The following is a 9,935-nucleotide window of genomic DNA, read 5'->3' on the forward strand; positions in this document are numbered from 1 at the left end:
TTTCTTTGCCGAGTGCCGGTCCAGCCCTCGACAAAGGCTTTGCCGAGTGCCCGATAAAGGGCCCTCGGCAAAGACCCTCTTCGCCGACTCAAAATTCCCCGAGAGCTCTTTGCCTTTGCCGAGGGCCTCAGGCCGTCTCCAGTAGTGACTGCGTGAATTATTGGGTCACCGACGACTTGGCTTGGATCGCGCGGCAGACAGCAATGGCACATATGTTGTGACTTGGATCGTATCGTGAGTGAGTCAGCAAAATATTTGAACTGGGCCAACTGGCCTACAACCACTATAAAAGTTTATTTATCATGCATGGTTCGGAGTAACTATAGAACTTGACGCCATTGGAATGGAACAGCAAACCAATAGCAAGATGGCTCCCACTAAGCATCGCTTCCCCATGCTCCTGCTCCTGCTCCTATACTCCTACCCCGCAGAAGCTGCAGCCATGATCAACAGCACCAAAGCACCTTGCCTCCCAGCACAAGCTTCTTCTCTCCTCCAGCTAAAAGGTTCCTTCATCGTTGCCAACGCCCGCTTGTCATCATGGCAAGCTGGAACAGACTGCTGCCACTGGGAGGGCATCATCTGCAACACGGGCTCCGGGAGAGTCATTTCTCTTGACCTCGGTGGGTTCAACTTGATGAGCCATCGTCTACACCCTGCACTCTTCAACCTCACCTCTCTCAGGAATCTCAACCTTGCTTTCAATGACTTCACTGGCGTCCGCTTCCCAGCATCTGGGTTTGAGCGGCTCACAGATATCACCCACCTGAACTTCTCCCAAACCTACTTTATTGGTCAGATCCCCAGTGGGATTTCCCTCCTCAAGAACCTTGTCACTCTTGATTTTTCTGATAATAACGGCTTGTATCTTAAAGATCCAAGTTTCCAAACTTTTATGGCAAATATGAGCAATCTGAGGGAGCTCCATCTTGATTGGGTGGATCTATCTAGCACTGGGTCGACTTGGTCTGCTGTTTTAGGGCATGCAGTTCCTCAGCTACGGATTCTGAGCTTGTCTCAGTGTGGTTTATCAGGTTCTATTCACCCTTCCTTCTCAAGGCTTGGCGAACTGACAACAATCAACTTCGGGTATAACTATGAGTTGTATTTTCAAGAGCCAAGTTTCCGAACCTTCATGGCAAATATGAGCAATCTCAGGGAGCTCCGTCTTGATTCAGTGGATTTATCTAGCAGTGGGTCGACTTGGTCTACTGCTTTAGGGCACTCAGTTCCTCAGCTACGTATTCTTAGCTTGTCTGGGTGTGGTCTGTCAGGTTCTATTCACCCTTCCTTCTCAAGGCTTCGCTCACTGGCATCAATCAGCCTCGAAGGCAACCCGGATCTCAGGGGCAAAGTCCCTGAGTACTTTTCCCAACTGTCTTCCTTGAGCAGTCTTGACATATCAGGCAATTACTTTGAAGGGCAATTTCCAACCGAGATCTTCCAGTTAAAAAGTTTGACGACGCTTGATTTATCTGAGAACCCCATGCTTTTCGTGAGATTTACATATTTCCCAGCTGGAAACAATTTGCAGAACCTGAACCTATTGGGGACCAACTTCACTTATGACACGCCACTCTCTTTTGCCAATCTGACGTCTCTCCAGACTTTGAGCCTTACCACGGGAACCATGGCCAAGGAACTCCCCACTTCAATAAGGTTTCCATCACTGAATATACTGAGACTAGAGGGATCTGGCTTGGAGAAGCCAGTACTATCTTGGGTTGGCAACCTTAAAGATTTGAAATACCTGAGCCTCGTTGGCTATGACTTCTCTCAATCAACACTCTCTTGGATCAACAACCTGACAAGGCTTGAAAGGTTGTATATACGGACTTGCAGTGCCTCTGTGCCAATACCGTACCAGATTGGAACTCTTGCTTATTTAACAGACCTGGAGCTCATAACTTGTTACGCCTCTGTGCAGGAAATACCATCATTTATAGGCAATCTTACAAAGTTGACATCATTGACCATTATTGGTTTCAATTTTTCTGGCCCAATACCGTACCAGATTGGAAATCTTGCCAATTTAAGAAGGTTGTCCATTGAAGGTTGTGACTTCTCTGGGTACCAAATACCATCATGGATCGGCAATCTTACAAAGTTGATATCTCTGGACATTTCTAATAACAATTATTTATCTGGGCCAATACCCTCAACAATTGGGAACCTGATCCAAATCGAATTGCTGCAGCTTGCTAGGAACAACCTCACCGGTGAGACTCTCAATCTCAATTGCTTTCTTACAATACTTCTGCCGTTGTAGATACATCTTAAATCAATATTACATGCCGTACTTAAATGGTCAAGATTCAAGAGGCTAAAAGAGGGAGGGGATTACAAGAGGTCGATTAGACTTTTAGGCTCTTGTGGAACAAAGATAAAGTTGAACTATTTGAATATTTTCAAAAAAAATATATGTTGAACTATTCGAATGATATATAAGAAAATGTTCTCTGAGACCTTTTGAAACAAATGAATGAGTTCCTACAAATCCTGAAAATACTATGGAATAGCTTGTTTTTTAGGAATTTGGAAGCATTCTTGACTTCTTGTGGTTCCTATGAATTGAGAGGAATTGCAAAATAATTTGATAATAAAATGGGAAGCCCTTTTTAGATATTGGTTTTAATTTATGGGATTCAACCATACCCTAAGAGATTTGTTAGATATTTAGGCATATGGATGGGAATGGGTCGGATCGACCCAAAATAAGGCATATACACTAATGTTAATAAGCATAACAAATAAACTCCACGGTGCAAAAAAGTCACAATTTCAATTTGGTGCATTATTAAGATGTAAGCAAAATCCTGAAATATATATGCATCTACTTAGAGAAAATGAAGAATATTGTTATGTTAAGTACAAGTGCATACTGGATTTTGTTATACATTAATAAAATTTGGAATGTTCTGACAAGTATTCTGTCGGCCATGCATGCAGGAAACATTCCAGAGTCTCTGTTCGCCCTTCCAGCCCTGCAATATCTTTATCTTGATACGAATCAGCTTTCTGGTTCCTTGGAAGACTTTCCACATCCTTTATACTCAGGATCTTCGCAAATCAAGGGAATTATCTTAAGTGATAACCAATTGACAGGCCCAATACCCGAATCACTTTTTCAGCTTGCAAACCTCCAGTTTCTGTATCTCGACTCAAATAAATTGATGGGTACAATAAAACTTAGCTCTATCTGGGGGTTGACAAATCTCACTGAGCTTGACCTGTCTAACAATTTAATATCACTCATAGACACCGAAGGTGATATTGTAGCTCCTTATCTTCCTAATATCGAGTACTTAGCTTTTGCATCTTGCAATCTTACAGAACTTCCAGCTGCACTGAGATATCTTGACACTATTACATACCTTGACCTTTCTAATAACCAAATTAAAGGGGCTATACCAAGTTGGGTGTGGGAGAACTGGAAGGACCAGCTTATCACTTTGGACCTTTCACACAATATGTTGACTACATTAGAGAAATCACCTTCTCTTGTTCATATGACAACTTTAGCCTTTCTTGATCTCAGTTCTAATAGACTTGAAGGAACCATACCAATACCAGTAACCCGATCTGAGGTTGTTGTGTTGGATTACTCAAATAATAGCTTCTCCTCCATTGTATCTAACTTTGGCAGGTATCCTACGAATGCTATCTATATCAATTTGTCCAAAAATAAATTAAGTGGTCATATACCAGCTTCGGTTTGTAGTTTGAACAAACTTGATATCATGGACTTATCTTACAACTACTTTGATGGACCAGTCCCATCATGTCTCGTAGAAAGAGGAAACCTGACTGTATTAAAATTAAGAGAAAACAGACTGCATGGGATGCTGCCAAAAAATATTGGAGAAGGATGTAAGCTTCAAACAATAGATCTGAATGGAAATAGAATTGAAGGTACACTACCTACATCACTAGAAAATTGCCAAGATTTAGAGTTCCTTGATGTTGGTAATAATCATATTGTTGGTTCATTTCCATCTTGGGTGGGTACTCTTCCAAACCTTCGAGTTCTTGTATTGAGATCTAACCAACTCAATGGCACTATAAGGGATCTTCACAGTGTCAGTAAAAGTAATATAAGTTTCACAAGTTTGCAAATAATTGATTTATCCACCAACCATTTCTCTGGTTACTTGCATTCAGAATTGTTTGAGGGTTTTAAATCTATGATGAATAACAACAACGACAAGGGAGAAATTTTAGAGCACAATTACACAAATGATTGGTCAAAGAATGATATCTATCAAGACACTATCACTATCACATACAAAAATTTTGATTTTATTTTGACCAAGATCCAGACCACTTTGAAAGTAATAGATTTCTCAGATAATTCATTTCATGGTCCCATTCCCAAGTCAATTGGTAGGCTTGTTTCACTCCATGGACTTAATGTGTCGCACAACAACTTCACGGGACAGATTCCATCACAGCTTGGTAACTTGACTAGGCTGGAATCTATGGATCTCTCCTGTAACCATCTCTCAGGGGAAATCCCACAAGTTCTGACCTCTCTAACTTTTCTCAGTTGGCTGAATCTTTCATACAACAATTTGTCTGGAAGAATACCACAGGGAAACCAGTTCTTTTCATTTCCATACAGTTCTTTTGAAGGCAACGCAGGCCTTTGTGGAAGTCAAGTGTCTAAACAATGTGGCAATCCTAGTTCAACTACTCCAAAAGCGATAGACCATCAAGAATCCAAAAGTTTGTGGCTGGACAGACTTGACGCCATCCTTTTGTTCACATTTGTTGGCTTGGGGTTTGGAGTGGGTTTCGCATTGGCAATCTTGTCCAGAACCTTTCGCCGCGTAGAAGGATGGATTTGCAAGCATTTCTGTATCCATATGTATGTGTAATAGCATTATGGAACATATCCCTGGTATTGTTTCTAAAAAAAGATAATGGGGGTGATATGTATTTGTGTTGTACAATGGTTAGATGAGACAGGTTAAATCTGTTCTGTTGCTATATGGTTGCAGTTTTCTAGATTATTCTGTGTCAGGTCTGATTCCCAGAGATAGTGGTGTTATCTCAAGGTGAAATTAAAGGTCTATTTTGAAGTTTTTTCTAATTCTGAAGTACTAGATTTAAACATATACATTAGTGCAGTTCATGGAATAAAACTTAGACTAAACTTGAAGAGAACGATCTGTATCGACAAAAACAGAGCTGAATTCCATGCAAACGCAATGGGCTTCATAAATCTAGAAGTATAGGTTGTGTTTGTCCGAACTTGAACTCCATGAGAGCGCAGTTGCCTAGCTGCGCATGCTGGCGCAGGAGACAACCAATCATGTGGTGACCCTCAACCAATCATGCCTCTCCATTCTCCAACCCAAGAAAACAATTGACAGCCAAGAAAAAAATTTGGGGTGCGTAGAATCAAGATGAACTCGCCTGAAATTTGAGGTAGCTGGAGTCTGAGGAACCTTGTTGAACCTATCTTACAACAAGCTGGAAGGAAGAGTACCGGAGTCACCTCATTTCATGACATTTTTCAGTGACTCGTTTTTGGGAAATGATGGTTTGTGTGGGCCTCCGCTCTCAAAAGAGTGCATGAACATAACACCAGCAACTGTGATGGTGCCATATTATTCCGAGAAGAAATCTATAGATATTATGCTATTCCTCTTTGTCAGACTAGGATTTGGTGTTGGGTTTACCATTGCAGTAGTTGTAGTGTCATGGGGATTTCCCACTACAAAACGATCTCAATTCTCAAATAAATTTCATGTACGAGGGTCACTTTTTTATTTGCTTGCAATAATCATTGTATTCCTGGGAACCGTTATTGCCACTGCTATTGCAGTGGAACTTTGGAAGCATACAGATTTGTTGAAACGATAGCAATTGCATCCACAGGTACAGACACAAAGTTGTTGACTTGGGAATTTTCACTTCTTCCAAACAGCTTGGTACAATCTATCTGCAAAAATTTGCCTGAATTTTCAGTCTTGGAGCAACCCCTTTGCAGCCCATCCCATACCTCTATGAACGACACAAGGGAGGCACCGAAGCAGCTTTCGTGCTTACCGAGTGTGTTGTTGGGCAGAAGAGCAATGGTGAATTTGGTGATGACTTTTTTTGCGAAAAAATTTGGTGACGACTTTGATCGAATATAATGCTGACTATGCGATGACTTTGATCGAATATAATGTGACTATGCGAGCAAGCTTGCTTAGTAGTGTTAATTGGTACGTCCAATGGCGGCAGAGACCTCGATCGCACGGCAGAGCCAGAGGGCATTGCCTGATTCAACCCGCTGATAAGTGATAACAGCCTCCACCATTGCCCATTGCATGGCGACCTTGATTTGAAGTTGTAACAGATACGAACGATTGGCCAACTTAGCTTGTACATATTATGGCCCATGATAAACGCTATGCTTCCAATTGCTGATAATAGCCTGCACCACATTGGTGACCTTGACTTTGTAAAGTTGTAACAGATAGTGTTGATTGGCCAACTTGCATGCACATGTAGAATATAGCTAGCCCATGATCATTGCCACGTCCCAAATATACACCGTGTAAAGGGATGAAAGTGGTGGCATAAATGGATATTTTTAGGACACTTTGTTAGTTCATTTTAATCATATTTCATTTGGGCTGAAATCCAAATTGTATTCCTAGTAAACCATGATTGATCAGCACAAAAACCATACTTTCTTCAGTCACAAATAAAGGAATAGCATTTCGAGAACATTTGAAATTGACTAAATTAAACTTTAATTAATGCTTTTGGTTATAATATAACTATAAAATACTCGCCCATTCTAAATTATAAGTCAGTTTAGCTTTGTTCAAAGCCAAACTCTTTTAAATTCGACCAAGTTCATAAAAAAATCACTAATATCGACACCATCAAATTAATTTGATAGTTTCATTGTTTTTTATGGAATGTCTTCATGTTATATTTAGTTGAACTTTTGTACTAGATGTTAATATTTTTTTCTAAAAACTTAGTCAAATGAAAAGTTTGACTTGAGACAATGTAATGGAAAAGAACACGTTCAGAATATAGGAATGCAAAAAACAATAGAACACGTAAGCGTAAGAATTTTGAAGCAATGATCATTTGGGTAGGCCAAAGAAAAAAAATGTAGGAATCCCAAAGGGTTTTTAGCCATGATATCATGATACAGTTTTCCTTTCTCGGTAGTATGATGAAACAAGGCTAAACATCTCTTCTATTACCAACTGACAATTAGACCCCACATACAAGACCCACCGTTAACTAGTAGTGTGTAACACCCCACGTCTAAAAACTGCTTATATGCCCCAGCTTCGCACATGAAACGAGCTTGCGTAAGTGTAGGACCTCTCTTACACTTTCATCCTCGTCCTCGCTTTGTGTAAAAGGGTTAACCGGGAGGTAATACGTTTGAAACGACAAGGACTATAAGCTGGATCTCACCCTTCTAAACTTCTAAGGTAATACAAACCAACCAACTACAACCACACATTACTAGGGGCTTCTAACGTCATCCTCCTAAACCTCCTAAACTTCCAAAGTGGTATTGGACCCACCAACTACAGCCACACATGCTATATGGGCCAACAACACAACTACTACAGGCTTCTAACGGGTTGGTGTGTTACATTCACCACATCCTTAAGGGGTCTGAATACCATCTATAACACACCGCATCCAAAAACTACTTATATGGCCAACACTGGTCATCCAAAAACTGCTTATATGGCCCAGCTCTGCAAGTGGAATGGAGCATACGCATAGCACCTCTCTCACACTTTTGTCCTCGCTTTGTATAAAAGGGTTAACCCGAAGGTGCTACTTCTGAAACGACAAGTATTATAAGCTGGCATCATCCTCCTAAACTTTTCAAGATGCTACTAAACCCACTAACTACAACCACACATACCACATAGGCCACACAGACCAACAACCTAATTACTATGTGCTTATAACAGGCTGGGGTGTTCCATAGTGGCAACATTTTTTTTGAAACGAATCAGGCAGGAGAGCTACCGATTATATTAAAAAGAGGAAACCTAGACTGGGTGGTACAACGACACAACAAAGCAACAACAATACAACAGGAGCGACCGAAACAACTAAAACAAACACTATTGTACACCAAAGATCCGATCCCCCACAACCTCCTCTGCAGTAGCCAACCAAGTGACGCGCATCACACGGACAACAATCGTCGTTAGAACACCAAAGTCACACTTGTGTCGTTGTTCATGACTCCTAACACAAATGTAGAGAGGCCTCCGCCACAAAATCCAAAAAATCACGACCTTTTAAACTCATCAGTGGCTTGAGGAGGTCTGGTGGCAACAATTCCTATAGACAAACTACAATGTCTTGCATTGCACCATCATTGAGCTTCCCATCCTTCCCAACAATGCCCAAATCCTTTAACACGTTGCGATGTGCAATGCGGCCACTTCGACGAAGCGAAGATCTATCATAGGACTTGCGTCGACGTCTTGCAAGTGTAGTCGATGGTGAAGGTGGTTGTATAGGAGGACATGCCAGATCATTCTCCTCCATAGTTGTGGCCATTGAAGAAGATGCTGCATTAATTGATGGATCCTCTATCGACCTCTCATTGACCTTAGGCGTAGAATGCAAAGAGTTGTCTTCAATGGTGATGACTTCTTCCTTGGCATCATCCGTAGAATGTATAGGGTTGTCTTCAATACTGATGAGAAAGATGGGTCCTCAATTGTCACTTGTGAGAAAGCGTCCTCATCATCGGATGCATCCTCCACCAGAACAATATCCTCGATAGGGGTGACGGTCTATAGCAACGAGGTCATTGAGGGCACCATAACAACCTTCTCTATGATCATCTCGGCATTGATGGAATCAACACTGATCACACATGTGTCCTCACAAACCAAGGAGTCAGCAAATGTGCAAGCCTCCATTGACGACACCACTGAAAGCCCCTCGTTGGCATGCTCCATGGGCATCTTTTGGTGAGTCTCTATGTCAATTGTCCTTGTGGCCACCTCCTTACTGTTAGGGTTCAACACTATGTGAAACTCCAACTCATCGGCGAGAGGGTTTGTTGTGGAAAATAATGGAGTTGAAGACTATTGAACTGGGGAACAAGGACCAAAAAGCCCTGCCAAGTCTACAGTGAAATAGTCCTCACTTGGTGGCCCTTCGCGCTCTAGATGATTGGCCAACCGTGCAAGCCACAACTTGATGGTTGATGTCTTAGCCCTGAAAGGACGCATGACCTCCTCAAGCCGAGATACAAAGAACTCCTAGAGATCTGAACTAAGTGACTCCATCAGAGGCCCAAACAAAGATTGAAGATCCAAAGTGGAGGAACCAGCATGTGCAGCGCCACAATGACAACCACAAGCAACACATCGAGGATGGCAATTAGTTGAAGCCGACAACAGATCACAATGACCATTTGGGGAAGATGAAGCCACAACATCTACCCATCTTTGAGCATTTTGAAGATGGTTATTATGGGAAGGAGAGCCGAAACATGGTGAAGCCGGGGGGGGACCGGAGGCTACAATGTCACTCTTTATGGCCAGGGTGATGAACATCAAATGCAGCAGAAGGAGTTCCAACATGAGCTGACCTGGTGATCACGGGCAAGACAACGGTAGCATCTTCCATGAGCCCATGATTTGAAGGCAAGGATGTGATCCTTTCTTGACTTGGACGAAGGTGACGACGGCTTCACATCGTAGCTGGTCGATGAGTTGTGCGAAGGGTGACTCTCTACACAATCCTTCCTTGACTTGGACAATGGTGACGATGACCACATATCATAGCGTGACGATGAGTTGTGCAAAGGGGGACTCACGGAGGCCGACGATGGTGGAGACGACATGACTCCTCACATGCCAGCAGCAAAACTCCTACACTAGAGGAACGACAAGGACTAGAGGTGGCAGCCGGCCAAAGACCTAGAG

The 9,935-nt window shown here is 42.1% G+C and overlaps 1 pseudogene; it reads left to right on the plus strand.

Moving 5' to 3' along the window:
* Positions 1–330: 330 nt before the first annotated feature.
* LOC136457711 (receptor like protein 22-like) lies at positions 331–4,767 on the plus strand (annotated as a pseudogene).
* The last annotated feature ends 5,168 nt before the right edge of the window (positions 4,768–9,935 follow it).

This window comes from Miscanthus floridulus, chromosome 6 (assembly GCF_019320115.1).
Source record: "Miscanthus floridulus cultivar M001 chromosome 6, ASM1932011v1, whole genome shotgun sequence".
NCBI classification, from domain to species: domain Eukaryota; kingdom Viridiplantae; phylum Streptophyta; class Magnoliopsida; order Poales; family Poaceae; genus Miscanthus; species Miscanthus floridulus.